General features: G+C 46.6%; 1 long non-coding RNA gene across 1 annotated transcript in view; it reads left to right on the top strand.

The window, feature by feature from the left end:
- Positions 1–16,321, top strand: part of LOC116797802 — a 49,429-nt gene extending 33,108 nt beyond the window's left edge. The window contains exons 5-6 of the long non-coding RNA XR_004360753.1: positions 9,746–9,777; positions 15,842–16,321. This is a non-coding gene — a long non-coding RNA (uncharacterized LOC116797802). The remainder of the gene's footprint in view (positions 1–9,745; positions 9,778–15,841) is intronic.
- The last annotated feature ends 395 nt before the right edge of the window (positions 16,322–16,716 follow it).

Raw genomic sequence — 16,716 nt, 5'->3', positions numbered from 1 at the left:
CTGTGGAAGTGAGAGGTGTTGCACATCCCAGGTAAAATTCCCACCGTGAAGATGTGGTAGGAGAGTGCTTAAGACTCTCAGGAGCTCTGTGCACAAAGGTGAAGGGCTTTACCTCTGGGGGTTTGAAACACCTCTGTGTATGTGGATATCCTTCATTTTCTCTCCTCCTCTGTGTTCTAAAAGATATAACACGTGTCTAATCGATGTCCCCAAGTGCCATTGCAAGATTAAATATTGAGTGCACATATGCAGCACAGGGAATAACACATATGGGTGGAGATAACAGGATAATATGGCTTGTGAACCAGTGAATAACGTGTGTGCTCATGGAATAACCATCCCAGCTTTGTTCTGCTCCTGCTGAAATCTGGACCCAAATGCCTTTTGCTTTGATTAAGCCCTGGGCATGAATATGTTGACACCTGTTAATCTGCTGAATTCATTGGTGCCTAAATTAGAAGTGAACCAAGTTTTCAGAAGTCTTAGAGCTACCCTTGACTTCAGTGGGATTAATCTGTTCCTGGGTGGTGTGAATAATGGGCTATTTTTAGGGGGGGAGGGAGTAAGGGAGATCAGTGGGAGAATCAGAAAGTTAATGGAGAGAAATCTTCCATTCCCCCCCCTCCAAAAGGAAATGTTTTACCCTCACAAAATGTTTTTCCTTGTGCTAAACATAATATATTTGCCTTGAGCTTTCTCAAAGCAAAATAGGGCAGGGATGGGGCAAGAGGGAATGGCTTCAAACTGAAAGAGAGTAGGTTTAGATGAGATATTAGGGTTTGATTTTAGATTATAGAATCACAGAATATTCTGAGTTGGGAGGGACCCACAAGGATCATCAAGTCCAGCTCTTAAGTGAATGAATACAGGGATAAACCCACAACCTTGCTGTTATCAGCACTCTAACCAGATGGGATATCAGGAATTAGATAATGGGAAGAAATTCTTCCCTGGGAGGGTGGGGAGGCCCTGGCACAGGTTGCCAGAGAAGCTGTGGCTGCCCCAACCCTGGAAGTGTCCAAGGCCAGGTTGGAGCAACCTGGGCTAGTGGAAGGTGTCCCTGCCCATGGCAGGGGTTGGAACAGGATGATCTTTAAGGTCCCTTCCAACCCAAACCATTCCCTGTGATTCTGTGAAAATGCAGAGCTTAAAAGGCTGGGATTAACCAGGGGAAGGAGGAGTGGGAGGCAGCAGCAGCAGCTTCTTTTCATGGTGTGTCTCAGAGGCTCCTGTGGTCACCTCAGATGTGGAACACCCCGGCTCGGTTACCTCCCTACCTCCAGGAAATTTGAACCCCATCCAGGCTGCAGGAATGTGTGCTGAATTCCAGCCTGCATTAGTGCTGTTCTGCTTTGCATGAATAGCTGAGTATTGACAGAGGCAAGGTCTTGGGGTGGGTATTCACCTCCCTGCCTCCTCCAGTGGTTGTAGGAATGATTTGACTGGTGAATTGTTTTATTTCAGTGACTATTTATAATGAGATTGCAGCTTTGAGGACTGGCTGTGCATTTTAATTGCTGGCTCTTTAATGCAGAATATATTGTCCTTGAAGCAGGGATCAGAGCCCAGGTTTCCCCTTTGCCACAGGCAGCACATCAGGGAGCTGTGCTCTGCACTGAATCCATCTTTTCCACTGAAAATGTGGGAATTCCACTCCAATATGAATTCCATCTTTCTTTCCCCACAACTTTAGCAGGAAGTTTAGTGAGGTGGTTGAAGCACTGACCTGCAAGGTTTGGAGAGCTCGGGTGGGTGACACATTCTTCTTTATTTCCTTGGTCCTTTCCCCACTGCTCTGCTGCAGAAATGGAGGCTGGTGGGACCTACTTTCAGGGCTTTGCCTGTAATTTACCATGGTCACTGCATTTTCTGCAGAGGGATGAGCAGGGTTTGTGTTCCAGCACACTGGGTACCCAAGACTTGAGTCTGATATTTTGAGAATTGCTCTCCTGGGCACCTCAGATCCCCAGATTTCTGTGTAAGGAACCCGAGCCATTTTGTGGAATGAGCCTGAAACCATTGGGGCACATTTATCACCCTGTGAATTTTACCTGCAAGAGTCGTAGCCCCTGTGAAGTTTTCCTGGAGAGGCAGAAATGGCGAGGGCAGTGCACTGACAGCAGCTATTCCCTCCCTTTCAAATCTAAAGGGAATTCCCAGTAGATGCAAAAGAGTTTTAGGGGTATCTGTGGAGCAGTTTCCTGATACAGAGCAGTTGCTGAATGTTTAAAAGTTATGCCAGTGGACCAACGTCCAGCTCTAAATTTGGAGGGTATTAAGCTGTGTGTCCTGATGGCTTGGCATAGGGGTGCTTCTCTTGGATTATGGAGCAGCTGGGAAAAGCAGGGAGATTAGAGCTGGTGGAGGTAACAAAAAGCAAATGTCATTTGAGGCTGAAGCTGGAGGGAAGTCCCAGTGATGCTTTGGATGAGCCTGTTTCTGGCCTGGTGCTCTCTGCCCGTGGATGTTCAGGTAACTCCAGAGAGGAGTGAAAATTAAGTGAAGGCTCCACTACACAGCAGGGAGGAGACAGGAACGAGGCATCCAGGAAGTTTGGAAGATGATATCCCATAGATAGATGGGGTTTATTCAATGTATTCTCCCCCAGAGAGGCTTTTATTTTTTGGAAGGGTCTTTGGCCAGGAGGAAGAGATGGAGATCATAGCCTTGGGTGCTGCTGAAGTCTGTCCTGGGGATTCACCTCCCTGTCTCTGGGTCTGTGCTCTTTCCAAGGCCCCTACCCTTTCTCCCTAAGCCTGTACTCTTTCCTAGAGATCCATGCTCTTTCTCCAGGCTGTTCTTTTGCTGAGGAGCAGCTGAGCATCATTATTAGTCGATTTACAACATCACAGGGCAGAGTTCTACTCAGCAGCAGCTATTGAGGCACACGGTTATTAGCACGCTTGGAGCATCTGAGAGAGGCTTGTGGCTGCAAGAGCTGGACAAGACTCACAATTATTAGCATCTTAATAGCATCAGAGAGGAGGTTTCAAGCTGCAGTGGCTTTGGAAGCTCATGATTATGAGCTGTTTGCAGCAGGAGTGAGGCAAAGCTCCTGATGTTTATTATGTTGCCCATCGGTCTGTGTCCTGACACTGCTCAGTCATGCGTGCTGGGAACAGCTTATCCATGGTGCTCAGGGAACAGGGTGCCAAAATCCTCTTGTGGCCCATCAGCAAGGCTGTCTGAGGACCTCACAAGGCTATAAAAGGAATGAAACTGTGTCAGTATCCGTGTCTCCTTTTTCTTTCCAAGAAGCAGGGATGTTCACCGGGATTAAATCGTTGGGGCTCTGGAGGAGGTTTTTGTTGCACAAGATGGGCTGTCAGGAGAGATTCCCCAGGGAAGTTCTTCCTCTGAGGGGTTCACATACCTGTGTTCTGGGTCACAAGGGCAGAACCACCCAACAGACCAAGACCTTGATGTTCTTAGCAAGTAGAATGTGGGATTTTTTTATCCCATTCCTTCCCTGTTCTTGAGGCTGTGAGTGCCACACGTGTGTTTTATGCTCCAGATTTCTGGTGGAATAGTCTGTCCTGGCTGTGGCTATGAACTGTCCATGTGCAGTGGGTGATGCATTAAACTTTGTGCCTTGCTTGTCTTATAGAATCACAGGATGGCTTGGGTTGGAAGGGACTTAAAGATCATCTTGTTCCACCCCCTGCCATGGGCAGGGACATCTTCCACTAGCCCAGGTTGCTCCAAGCCCCCTCCAGCCTGGCCTTGGACACTTCCAAGGATGGAGAGTTTGTTAGTGAGTTTTCCAGTAACCTTATAGGGAGAAAGGTATGAAGAGGATAAGCACCTTTAACACACAAGGGGTCAGGTATGAGTGTGGGACAACAAATGCCTTCACTGATAAAAGTCTCTGGTTCATCTGTCTTTTAAATGTAGCACAGATGTCCCGGGTTCCAGCCTATGCCTGAACCACAAGACCAAAGGGAGGAGAGAATATATGTTTATTTGAGCCCCTCATTGTGTTGCTGGCAGTGTATCCCTAGTTTCCATTCCTATTTTTTGTTCCCTTAGCAATCCCTTTGCCGTTGCCCTTTTCTCCCTGGCTCAGCCAGCAGTCACCACACTCCAGAACACAATGGATTCCTGTCTGCGGTGAATCCCCTGCTCCATGCAGCCGTTTGCTGGCCTCCTTTCTCTGGGAAGAAGAAGGGAAAGTATTCCTTGTTCCTGGTGAAAAACTGCACTGGCAGCCTGGGTTATTTTGTCGGCCATGTGGCTTTAAGTGACGCCTTTGCCATCTGTTCTGTCTGCTAATTATGAATGCAAAACAAACGTAGCCCACAATTGCTTCATTTAGAATAAGGGATATGGCAGTGACCAAAATAGTTTTATTTTGGTGTCAGATGCTCTTTTTATTTCTCCTGTCTCTTCCTAATCTAAAGCAGGTCTGAAGCTCTTCTCCCTCTTCCAGTTTGCAGCAGGGGATGTTGGCTGTGACAAACAAGAGTGTCTTCTACATGTTCCTGCTTTCAGGGGACAATTCCATATGAGCAAGGAAAGGGAAAAGACTGCATTTGTTGAATTGTGAGGGCTGGTTTCAGCTTTCATTTTTTCAGTTCAGTTGTGCTGATCTTAGATGTGCAAGTACCTCAAAGAGAGACACCAGGGTATCTCCGGGAACTGTGACAGCAGCGTGTGAACCACTTTCCCAGCCTGTTCCATCCCTGTTTCCTCTTACCAGAGACAAGTTTAGCAGCCAGACTGGAACAGCACGGTGGGAAGGAATGATGCATTCTGCTGTGGCTGTGTCCAGAGCTGGAAAGGTGAATTTTTTTGGCTTTTGGTTGTAAGTGAGCCATCACTGAAGGTGGGTGATCCATCCCCTTCTGTGACTGGGCCATAAGAAGCCTGTCTATTTGCTCATTAGGTGCTTGTCTGCTGTTTAATGCCCCCAAACTTACTTCAGGCAGGGCTGTGGCAAATCTTAGAGGTGTCACTGGCAGCACAGCCACGGGTTGAGGTGACCCAGATTTGGGAAGTGGAGATGAGATCAAACACTCTGTTCTGAGGGGATGTGCAGCCAGAAAAGCTGAAGTGGTGGAACAGTTTCACTCTGTGGTCTGAAAGAGGCAGGTGTTTCCCCATCAGTGATCTGTGGGATGTGCTCAGCTGTGACCCCACTGGTGTCACTTGGCCTTTCTCCACTCTCAGGCTGCAGAGGAGGTGGACAAGTGGCCCTGAGGGTCATGTCCTGCCCCAGTAAGACTGGCTGCTTTCAGTCTGCTGCACTTCAACCCTCCTTGCTTTTGTGGTGAGCATGTAGACACATGTCTCTTACTCCTCCTTCCTTCCCTCCCCAGCCATCACTCTTCCTATGATAATCAACACATTTCACTTTATTTTCTATCTGGATCTGTGTTGAGGGGAAATGGGGTGACAGTGTTTTTATACCTACTAAAAGCAGTGTTTTGGGCAGTAGAAGACCTCCCTCTTTCCTCCCCACAAACCTTCTCCAAGAAGACTCGTTGGTTTGTGCTTCAGCAGTCTCTTTCCAAATTATTTTGGAATTCTGCTCGCTGCTTTACAGTTTTCCTAAAGTTCTGATTGTTCCATTTTTTTTTTCCCTTTTGAGGTTGCAGAGGGAAGGAGTGGCAAGGGACACACTCTCAGTGAGATACTGAGTCTGGAGAAAATTCTCCCTCCCCGTTTTCAGAGCCCAGCAAACTGTCAGAGCACAGCTGAGGCAGAAATATGTGCAGTGTTGTGTCATGTCCGGGGTGTGAGATGCCCAAATCAGAGATTAAAACCAGCGTGGGCTGTCCCCCAACAGACAGGTCCCAAACTTGGGCTTGTCTTTGAACACTGGGCAGCCAGATCAGGATCCTGCCTTGGGGCTGGAGGCCACCTCTGCTTCAAAACCTGTTAGAAACGCTTCAGGCTGTTACAATACGAGGGTTAAAGGTTTAGTTGGTGTCCCAGGCCTGAAGGATGATGTTGTGGTTTAAGCATTTGGACTGGAACCAAGAGATGTGAGATAAATTCCAGGCTCGGTTGTGCACTTCCTCTGTGAGCTCCTGAAAATCGCTGCCTCTCCCTGTGCTCCATCCCCTGCCTGGAAAACCTCGTGCTCTGCTCTCACCATTTCAGCAGTGAACTTGGCAATCCTGAAAGCTCCTCGTTGGTGGTGCAAGCAACTTTCTGAGAGTCTTAACTCTGGGGTTAAAATAATGCTTTGGCCCCGTGTGCCCACGAGAGAGAAACCCTTTGAAGTTTGAAAGTAAGGGCACAAAAGCTCAGACAAGTTTGAAGGACATGATGATTAATGCTGTTTACTCAGCCTGGTGACAGTGAGGAACAGCTTGGAGCAGAGGGACTGAGGGGTAACAGCACCAGGAAACGAAGGTAGAGGGTACATTTTTCTCTGGGTTTGGTTGGAAGCCCAAGGAATGAAGCAGTGCTAAAAGGAAGGTGAAGAATCTTATTTTATTAAGTTCTGATCATTGGAATCCACTTATTTGAAGAAGTTCTTTGCAAAGGAGAGTCACAATCTGATGGAGAAGACTGGGATGAAGGTTTGTCTCCCTGGTACCTGACATGGGCACTTGCCAGCTTCGTGTTAGGAGGGAAGGGGAGAGGGAAGGACAGTTACTGGGGGCTTTCATTAGTTGTGCCAATATCCATTTTCTCCTAAATTCATTTGCACCTACTCATGGCTTTGCACGTCTAGAATAGTTTACTAAATCAGTTGTCCTGTTTTGGGTCGTTGTGTTCCCTGTTTGAAGGTTGGACTCACAGGAACATGGCAGCAAAACACCTTTCCCACATGATTTATACCTGATGAGATGCCAGTCAAGCATTTTTGTCTTTGCCTTGGCTCTCAGAGGGCTGCTTAGCTCGGAGCTCAGCGCACCAGTGGCCAAGGGAAGGAGCCTTCCATGGAATAATGCAGCAGGAATGTGTAGGTGTGTGCACATGTTCTCCCCAGAGGGCACACGGCAGGCAGGGGCAGCTCTGGGGAGGGATGGGCAGCCTGGGGGAGAGAAATGTGCACCCTTGGTGTTCCCCAGGAGATGCTGAGTCCTGATGAACATGGTTGTCCAGGGGCTGACACACCTCCCCACCCACTGAGGTCGTTCCCACTCCCACTGATCCCTTGCTGTTCTGGCTAAAATTTGCCTTTGCTCAGCTTGGTCTCTTTGTTGCAGCTTTGGTTTCAAGGTGGAAGAGGGCAGACTTTTTTTCTCTGTAGGATTTCATGTGGATGCCCACGTAGAGGAGAAAATTTCTTGCTGGAAAGCCTTGACAGGTGTGAAAAATGTAACCCAGCCCATTCCTAATGTGTGACTCTGTTCCCCACTTGATGCACTTGACCTGCTCTTGGACAGTGTAGCAGCTTTGACTCCAAGTACAACATCAAGCCCAGCACAATCTTAGGTCAGATTTGGGCTGTTGCTTGTCAGGAACTGAAATTCTACATATCTTGTGTCTGGTTTCATTGCTCCCCTCGAGGTGCAGTTCCAAACACCACTCCTGCCTGGGTCTGGCTCTCACATTGGACCCAGAGCTTGAGGCTTTTGGTCCCTTTTGGACTTTTAGTGAGACTTTGTCCATGCTGTGGTAGCATCCCACTGCTGGTGCCTGGAACATGACGTCCCTGGCCTGTCAGGTAGCAGGGAGGTGTGTTCTGCCTGCTCTAGGAGGAGATTGGAGTAGTTTTCATTTACTTTCCTGTCACTTGGGGCCAGCAGTGGTGAGGCAATAAAAAACCCCCACAGCCATTAGTAGGTGCAAGGTGGGTCTGTCAGAGAAACTGCAGAATGGAAGTGGCCTCCTGAATTAAATGACCTGAGCTGCATTTACAACACATTAGATGAACCCTTAAGTGGTCCAAAACTGCTGTTGTCTCAGACCTGCTGCAATTGTGACTCTGTGTAGCTCATTAAATAAGACACAGTGTCTTCTGCCTTGCAGTCCAACCATGGAACAGTTTGATATATTCCCATTTTTTACTCCTTGGAAGAAACAGAATTTGCTGTGAATACAGTTTCCAGTGAAAGCAAACGATGTTTTTGCACAGGTTTTTCTAGATGGTTGTGCCTTGGCTAGAAGTTAGAAACAAGTGGGGTATCTCTTTTTCTGCTGGTGATTCAACCTATTCTGAATGGATGCTCCCAAACAGTTCCTTTCTCTAGATGACTTTAAAAGCAGGAAGGGTTTGCTTGTACCAGGTTGGAGGAATTATCCCAAAATATTTGCTCGAGGGGAAGCAGCTCTCAGACCCCCTGCAAGGATTTTATCTCCTCGTCTTCAAATTACCCAGTTCAAATGCACAGATAATGACAGTGTCAGGATGATAAAAAAGTGTGACTGCAAAGAGTAACGTTTAAAAATAATGATACACCTCTAACTAGGTCTTATAAAAGGAAATCTTAAATAGCTAGAGAGAAACAGATGCTTTGGGGGACTTGTGGATAAAAATAGTGGCTTCCAATTTGCAACCAAAACAAAAAATGTGGCCCCACTTAGTCAACCTCAGCACCAGAAATTCCTCTGAGAATGTCAGGACCCAAAACTGGGAATGCATGAAAAAGTACCTGGTGCTGCATCTGCAGGGGTTTTTAGTGTATTTTTGCCTCTTCAGCTTTTCATTGTGGAATCCCTCAGTGGTTTGGGTTGGAAAGGACCTCAGAGCTCATCTTATTACACCTCCCTGCCATGGGCAGGGACACCTCCCACTATCCCAAATTTCTCTCACCTGCCCTTGGACACTTCCAGGGTTGGGGCAGCCACAGCTTCTCTGGGCAACCTGTGCCAGGGCCTCCCCACCCTCCCAGGGAAGATTCCTCCATATCTCCAATCTAAACCTATTCTCTTTCATTTTAAAGCGATTTTTCTTGCTACTTCTCAGCTTTCTCTCCACATTGCTGCCTTGCAAATGCCCTGCCTTACTGATGGCTTAGTGGTCTGAGACCTGTGGATTCTGTTTTCCTTGGAAAGACGCTCAGGCTGTGTCCAGGCTGTGTCCAGGCTGTGCAGACACGAGCGTGTCCCCGCGGTCAGGATGGATTTTGAGAGCAGAGGTGCAGATCTTTGCTGGTATTGAGCTGTTCCTTTCAGTGGGGTTGCTCAGGGCTCGCTCCTCTCCTTGCTGGTGAAGGGCTGGAGCAGCCTCAGCAGAGCTGGGGAGGATCTGCTGTGCAGGAGGAGATTTTTCAAAGGAGAACTACAGATGGCTCGCTGGAGGCAAAGAACATCTTCCCAGCTCACCTGGACGGGCTGAAGGTCTGAATGTCTGCAGGCAGCTCACCCAGGGGGCAGGAGGGTGTGAGCAGCCCTGAGCCAGCTCAGTGGTTGCTTAGGTCTGTACCATTTTCACTAGTTTTAAGGTAAAATGACTGTTTTTTCACTGGCATGAGGAGCTGTGGCACGATCCCATCTCCTGGCCCTGCTGTAGAAGTGAAAACCTCCTTCAGAAGCTGCAACAACACCTTAAACCTCATTTCAGCTGTTTGTAAGTGTGTGGACCTGAACCTTTGGGGTGCTCAGACTCCTTCTTTTTGGGCTTGGAGCATCACTCTGTAGAAAGGAACTGAGCAAGCAAGGGAAAAAGGGAATGTTTATTTTGTGTGCTTTTGTTTAACTTAAAAACCCCCTAGAACGTGAGAAAAAATGTTTTTGGTATTTTTTTTTTTTGATGATGATTTCTACTTTTTCCTTACTTGTGCAGGACAACCCCCAAATCTTAAATGAATGATTTTAACTTGTTGATTTGGTATTTTTGTTTTAGGTGGCCCTTCCCAAACAAAGACAAGCAGTCAGGTGAGTCAAATTTTCCACTTTCCAGTAGATCTGTGGAAGAGAAATGAGAAATCATGAGGGGAGGCAACACTAGACTCCTCTGAATTTCAGGGAGTGAGGTTCAGGGGGGCTTAGTATCCACTCAGTAGCCACTTGAGCACTAACACCCCAAGGGGCGTTTTTAAAATACACATTTCATTCTCTAACTCGTGCAGTGGCACAAATTCACTTGCTTTGGAGCTGGAATTTAGCAATTAGAGCTTTCTGGTTTTCTCCTATGTCCGTAATGTGTCGTTTGGAGCTGAAAGGAAGGGACTCTGCCAGAACTGGCTGTGATAAAAGTCTGATGAGCGAGACTGTCATTAGATTAAGTGGAGGAAACCAGTGGAGTTGTTCCTGCTGCCCAGTCTCTCCTTTCTCCACATGATGCTCAGAGTCCAACTCTTAACTTTTTTTTTTTTTTTTTTCCAGAATTCTTACATTGTCCCCTCTTTATGCCCTGTCAAGACCATTAGTCACAGTTCCCCATTTGCATCTTGGGTTTCAGCTGAGACAAAAAGCCCGTGGGACGTGTGGCTGCTCAGCACCCTCACCCCTTCCTGAGCACAGGGCTCCAGCCCCTCACAGGAATACGAGTGCTGGGGCAGGGAATGAGGGTTTGGTGCATTCCCAGCACATGGGAATGCTCCTCCTGGATGGGGTGGCACCGTGGCCTGGCAGTGACAGGGACAAGGAGTCGCTTCTCCTGCACTTTTGTTGGGTGTAAAGCAGAGATGATGCTCTTTGGGGCACTTTGGGTTCCCCTTCTGGAATATGCTGAGCAAAAACCCCGCAGTCACAAGATCCTGGAATGGTTTGGGTTTGAAAGGACCTTGAAGACCATCTCCATCCGACCCCTTGCCATGGGTAGGGCCACCTTCCACCAGCCCAGGTTGCTGAGTGGGAGCTGAAAGCAGGGGAATGCTCTGGGAGCAGCTCCAAGGCACAGCCCATGAAATTGGCTTTTCCTGTAGATTACTGGATTCCTCATGTGAGGATGGAAATCCCCCTCTCGTGAAATGCAGGGCACAAAAGGAGCAAAAAAGCAGGTGTTGAGTGATCACACTGAGCTGTCCATCAGCAGGAGAGGATTTGGGGTTGTGAGAGATGGGAAGAGGGCTTAAAGAAAGAAATGGATTTCCTGCACCCAAATCAAGAGACAGGAAAAAAACAAACCAAACCCACCAAATTTAATTGTGTCTTGGACAAGGTCAACAGGCACCGTGCACAAATAGTTCAGGCTTTGATTTAATCTCCCTATAGGCACAAGGTGAAAATATTATATCTAAATACAGGTGAAAATATTATATCTAAATGTCTGGGTTGGGAACATGCCCACCAGGGACTGAAGAGGGGAGGGGGGGAAGAAAAAAGGTCGTTTAATATGTATATATGACCCCACTGTGCTGAGAGAATGAGCCCCGAGCGTGTGGTGGCAGCGAGTGGGTCCCACATTGTTGGATCTGGCAGGGATTCAGACATCTGCCAGGGGCTGGGGATTTTGTCAGGAGAAGTGGGAGAGGGAGACTCAGCAAGAGCTCGGGGAGCCTTTCAGCTCTGCTATCTCAGCCCGGATCACACTTCCTCTTTAAAATTCCCTTACTAAGCTCGGCTCCTATATTTTATATTCAGCAGCAAGGTTCCCGCCCTCCCCCCCCCCCCATTCCTCCCCAGCCCTCCCCACCCACCACCACCCTCTCTGCCTTTAACTTGTTAAGTTTGAAAGATGATCCATACACACAGTTTGCTTTGCCAGTCAGCCCGTTTAAGGCCAAGATTAATGCAGTGCATTGGTGCAATCGTGCCGCAGTGGTGCGTGATCGGAATACGAGATGGAATATGGGGGGAAAGGCCAGAAATGTGCCTCTATTCCGAGTTTACACAAGTCTCCTTAGCAACTTGTCTGGTTATTTTATTTTTTTTCCTCATTTTTTCATTCGGGGGGGGTTGTGTGTGTGTGTGTGTGTGTGTGTGCAGGAGCGTTGTCCCAAATCGCCAGCGAATAAAACATTCCCCGAGTTTTTAAACAGCTTCTCTTGATGGTCTTGTTGTTGTTTTTTCCTTCCCCTTTTTCCTTTTGTTAAATTAGTGGCTTAATTTTTTTTTTTTTTCCTTCTTTCCCCCCTCCCTGGAGAGAGGAGGGTACAGGGGGAGACTCAGGCTGGGGGTGGGGGCACCGTGATAGTTTTCATTGTGACTTCCAGAGAGTTGGTTTCTTTCCAGTTGCTCACATCTCAGCATGTGGAATTATTGTGCTTTCTCCCGACTTGCCACAGAATTGGCAGTAGCCTGACATTGTTAGTCATTTGAATTGTATTTGGAGCTGGGCTGATTTTTTTATTTATTTATTTAATTTCTATTTATTTTTAAATAGTGATCACCGTAATCCGCCTCTCTACTTATTTCGAAACGGCTCCTTTTATTTTGCAAATATGCACCGTGTATCTTCTAGTCTGTAAAATGGAGGAGAGGGGGAAAAAAACCCCAAACCACCAGGGTGAGAGGACTGTGGCAAGACTGTCCCTGAATCCCATATTCCCCTCCCCGTGCCATTTTTTTTTAGTTGCCTCTTGAAGAACCCCCTCCCTCCCCGTAGGAGGGAGTGGCCTTTTAGGGATCAAGGTACGTTGGATTCTGGTTTTTTTTCCCCCAGTTTGTGTGATTCTTTATTAATGGCATGGGGCAAGAGAGAGGCTGTAGGGTGGGGAGAGCAGGGGAGGAGGGTGGAGAGAAGCAAAGAGTTCTCCTCGAGTCCTGTACCTTGAAATAACTCAAGGGGAAAAAGAGTTGCTGCCTCACTTGAGTCGCTTCAAAACCTTGCTGGGTGCTTTTGACTTTTTCTTTTACTTCTATTTTTTTTTTCTTTTACCCTTTTCCAAGCTTTCCAGGGGGAGGGGGTAGAAAAAGAAAAATAAAAAAAGAAACTGAGCCAAAAAAATTTTGAAGGCTCTCTCTTGGCTTCTGTACAAACAGATGTTGCCTGTCATTCCGTTGTTAAGCAGGCAGCAGATTGGAGCAAGCAGCAGCAGTTTAGGGGGAACTGCAGCAGAACTGGAAAGAGGGAGGTATATAGATATATAAATACATTTTTCTTCTTTTCTTTTTTTTGTTTGTTTTATTCTACACACAAATATTTTTTTCCCCCTGGAATGATCTCTAATTACGACACGTCCGTTTTTATTCGTTTGTTTTTTTTTTAAGTGGGCAAAACCAAACCCCAAACCAAAAACGGCAAAGCACTAGGAACTTTCACCCAAATTTCACCAAAGCAGCTCTATTTTGGGTTGGTTTTGAAAGCTTTTCAGTTTGCTCTTTTTTTTTTTAAATTATTATTTTTTTTGGTGTCCTTTTTCACACGTGCAGGGAAGGGGGTTCTGTTGGAAATGCTTAAGGCATTCTCGGTAAGTGGAATATTTGCACTGAATGAGGTCAGGGAGCCGGTGGTTTTCCTTGCTGGTAGCCCTGCTTTTGGTGGGATTGCCCCGGAGTTCTTGCTGGAGGTGGAATTGGGAAGGTTGGAGGCCTTTCTGTCTCCTTTCCAAGTTTTTAGCAACGTTGTGAGAGCCAGAACCACGTTGTTTGTACAGTAGAAGTTCTCCCGAAGCACCGCAACGCTCCAGACCGGGGCTCTTTTGTGCTCTGCTCGTGCTCGTGGGTTTAATTCCAGGTTTAATTCCCCCATCCTTTTCATCCTCTCCTATTTTTTTTTTTTACTTCCCCACTTCCTTTTTAATTTCTCCTTTCTCATTTAATTCTTGGGAGGAGAGAGAGAGAGAGAGAAAACCAGCAAAACACGGGGGGCGTTTTGAGCCGAAAGAGTTAAAAGTTTTCTTGGCACCAGAGCAGCAGTTTAGCAACAGATCAATTCATTGAAATGAAAGAAATCACAGCCCGAGCCATCTGATTTTGAAATTTCACATCTTATGCTTCCACTTTAGAACAAAGCTTCTGTTTTTCTTCTCCCCCCCCCCCCTCCCCTTATTAATTCACGCTGCTTTTGTTCGAGGCTGTTGGTTTTCATAGAAACTTCGTCTGCAGTCGGGGTTTGTTGTTTTTTTTTTTTCTCCTCAAATATGAAACTGGGGGGTTTTGGGAGGGGGGGGGGGTGGAGACTGTGGATTCATCTCCTGCTGTAAAGTCAGCAGTGAACCTCTGCACATACAACAGCTGGTGCCAGGGCTGTTTTCACCCCTTGGTTACTGTATGTTTGAAACAGCTTCCATTTGCTGGCTCGCGGGGCTGGATAAACAGTCACCTATGGATTGGGAAATATAGTTGTGCCCGGCCATTCCTGCTGCCCCCTGGGCATTCCTGGCTGCAAGGAGCCGTGTCCCAGTGGGAATTTTCTTTACATGCATATGAAGTATAAAGTGCCTCCAACATCTGCATCAAGAAGTAGTTGTTCGGGCTGACTCGGCGTGTGTCTGGCAGAGGAGTTGTATTATTCTATATATGGAGCATAAGCCCCCCTGTAATGCTTTTAATAGTTAAAGCCTGAGAAGGATCACAAACAACTTTTTGTTGCTGTTTTGTTCGTTTTAAATGCATTTGAGCCTTGGCGCCGGTCCCAGCTCCGTCAAGTAAAAATAAAATAAATCGACTCCCGGACAGAGAAGTTGGGGAGTTTTTAATAATAATTAAAAAAAAAAAAAGATAATAATAATAATAATAAAAATAATCTATTCCTGCTTTTTATGCTATAAAAAAGTAAAATGGGTGGCTTACGAGGAAGGGACGTGTTTGATGGATGGAGGAGCAGCTGAACTGGGCTGGTGCCGAGTCTCTTCCCGTGGCGTCGCGTCAAAGAAAGGCCGTGGTGTCTGGGCATGGGTGAATCCTGCCGGAGGGTGGGGTGGCAGGACGTGGGCAGGGGGGGGAATCCTTTTGTTAGCAGGGCTGCTCCCCAACCTCTGCACCCCCCCTGGAAGGAATCCTCCACGAGGAAGAATGGTCTTAAGTGGATTAAAAAAAAATTAAAAAAAAATAAAAAAAAAAAAATGAGGTGGTGGTGGTGGGGTGGCGGGGAGGGGGGGGGGGGGGAGAAGTCTCAACCTCCACCTCTAACGTGGTTGCTCGTGGCTCTGGCTGTGGGTTTATTATTCCCTTCTCTCATCCCAGATCCCACCCGTGCCGTAGGGAGACGCCAGGATTCCGAGCGCCAGCCCGTCCCCCCCAATATTGGGAATATTTCTGTGGGTGTCGTTGTGGTTACATCACAGCGCTCTCTCCTTGCCTCCCTCATCTCCATTCTTGTGCAAAATTCAAATAATTCCCCCCCCCCCTCCCCGATAGCAGCTGTGCATGGTTTTTTAAGTCGGTCTTTAACGTTGCGAAAGGAACAATAAAATGAAAGGCAAAACCGGCATCTTAAAACTTGGCAAGTGAAAGCAGCTTGGACTGGCAGCCAAGAATCCTGCTGTGGTGCAAAAAGAATAGCATCCACGAAGCCACCACAATCCGGGGTTTCTCTTCTTTTAACAATCGCGTCGGCAGAGAGAAATAATTATTCCTTGTATCAGTGTTAAAAGAGTCAAAAAGCTTAAAAAGCTTGCTTGGTGAACCCTCTCCAAAGCAGGTAACGATGCTCCTATTTGATTCTGTTTTATCAAACTTTAATTGGGGAAGGATCTGGATGTGATAGCTGATCAGTTGGAGGAGTTGGTGTGTGTTACTAACTGCTGTTACAACCTCCACGGTGCTTTTATTTCTCTTGGTGGGAATAGGACTGGCAAACTTCTGAAATGTTTGTGTTGCAAGGAATGTTTTATTTCCACGGATTTCGCTCGTCGTTGCCGGAGGAATGGGGGGGGGGGGGAGGGCGGGAGCGGGTTGATCCAAAGGTGTAACGTGGAAAAAAAATATCATTAAACCAAAAAAAAAAAAAAATTAACTGAAAAACGAAGATATTGGGAGGGGGGAAGTAATTTCTCTCTTAGGACGTTGCCTGTTCCTTTCGCTCCTGAAGCTTCTGTCGTTCCTGTAGAAAGACAGAACCCATTTGTTGAAAATATGCCATGGAAATATCCATAAATATTTTGTCTTCCAGGATACATTCCTTGAAGAGTTGGGCCTAACAAACAATATGGCAGCGCACGGGCGAGAAGAAATCTTGCAGAATGCTGCTGCTGCTGCTGCTGAGGTAATTTGGTTTCTCATCCATTCCCCAGTCAGTATCTCCCTTTTCCTTCTAATTTCCTAAAATTATTTGAAGCACAGAAATCCTTAAAGAATTGGGAGTACAGGTCTTTAAACCTAAGCTAGAGTGCATGTGTGTTTATATGTATATATATATATATTTATGGGCCTGATTAGACTGCGGGGAAGAGGTGAGGGGAAAGAATGGGAATTATTTAGCAGTGGTGTTTCTTATTTGTCTTATTTTTGTGGCAGAAGTATGAAATGGCTGCAAACAGCTTTTTGCTCAGGCACACAATGCATTCCATAATGATCGATTTTCCTGGACAGGGCATTTATGCTTTGTGGTTTGCAAGAATACCACCCACAGACCAGCCCCAGTGTTGGGTCTTTAGAGACTTGATTTCTGCAATATTTCCTTCTGTATTCCTTTGGCTATAAATCTCTAACATGCCAGTTTTCAACTGAGTTATTACTGACAAAAGTATGTATTACTTTTTGGGGGCTGTCCCATGTTGTGGTACCTTGTTGATCCTGGGATCATTAATATATTATAAAATGAAGAGTGAAGCAAATTATGTAAGGACATCACAAGCCTTAATATTAATCCCGTGCTCCTTAATGTACAGGTTGAAACTTTTTGTTTGCAATTTTAGCATTTGAGGCAAATCCAGTGTGGTGGTGATTGATTTGTTTGCCTCTCATGGATTTTCTGCCACTGTGTGTATGTCCATCAGGTTTTCAGAAGGTACAATAGCTGTGTGATTAATCAGTGGAGGGAAACGT

Source organism: Chiroxiphia lanceolata, chromosome 23 (assembly GCF_009829145.1).
Source record: "Chiroxiphia lanceolata isolate bChiLan1 chromosome 23, bChiLan1.pri, whole genome shotgun sequence".
In the NCBI taxonomy this organism is placed as follows: domain Eukaryota; kingdom Metazoa; phylum Chordata; class Aves; order Passeriformes; family Pipridae; genus Chiroxiphia; species Chiroxiphia lanceolata.
This window is presented reverse-complemented; position numbering and strand designations above follow the sequence as displayed.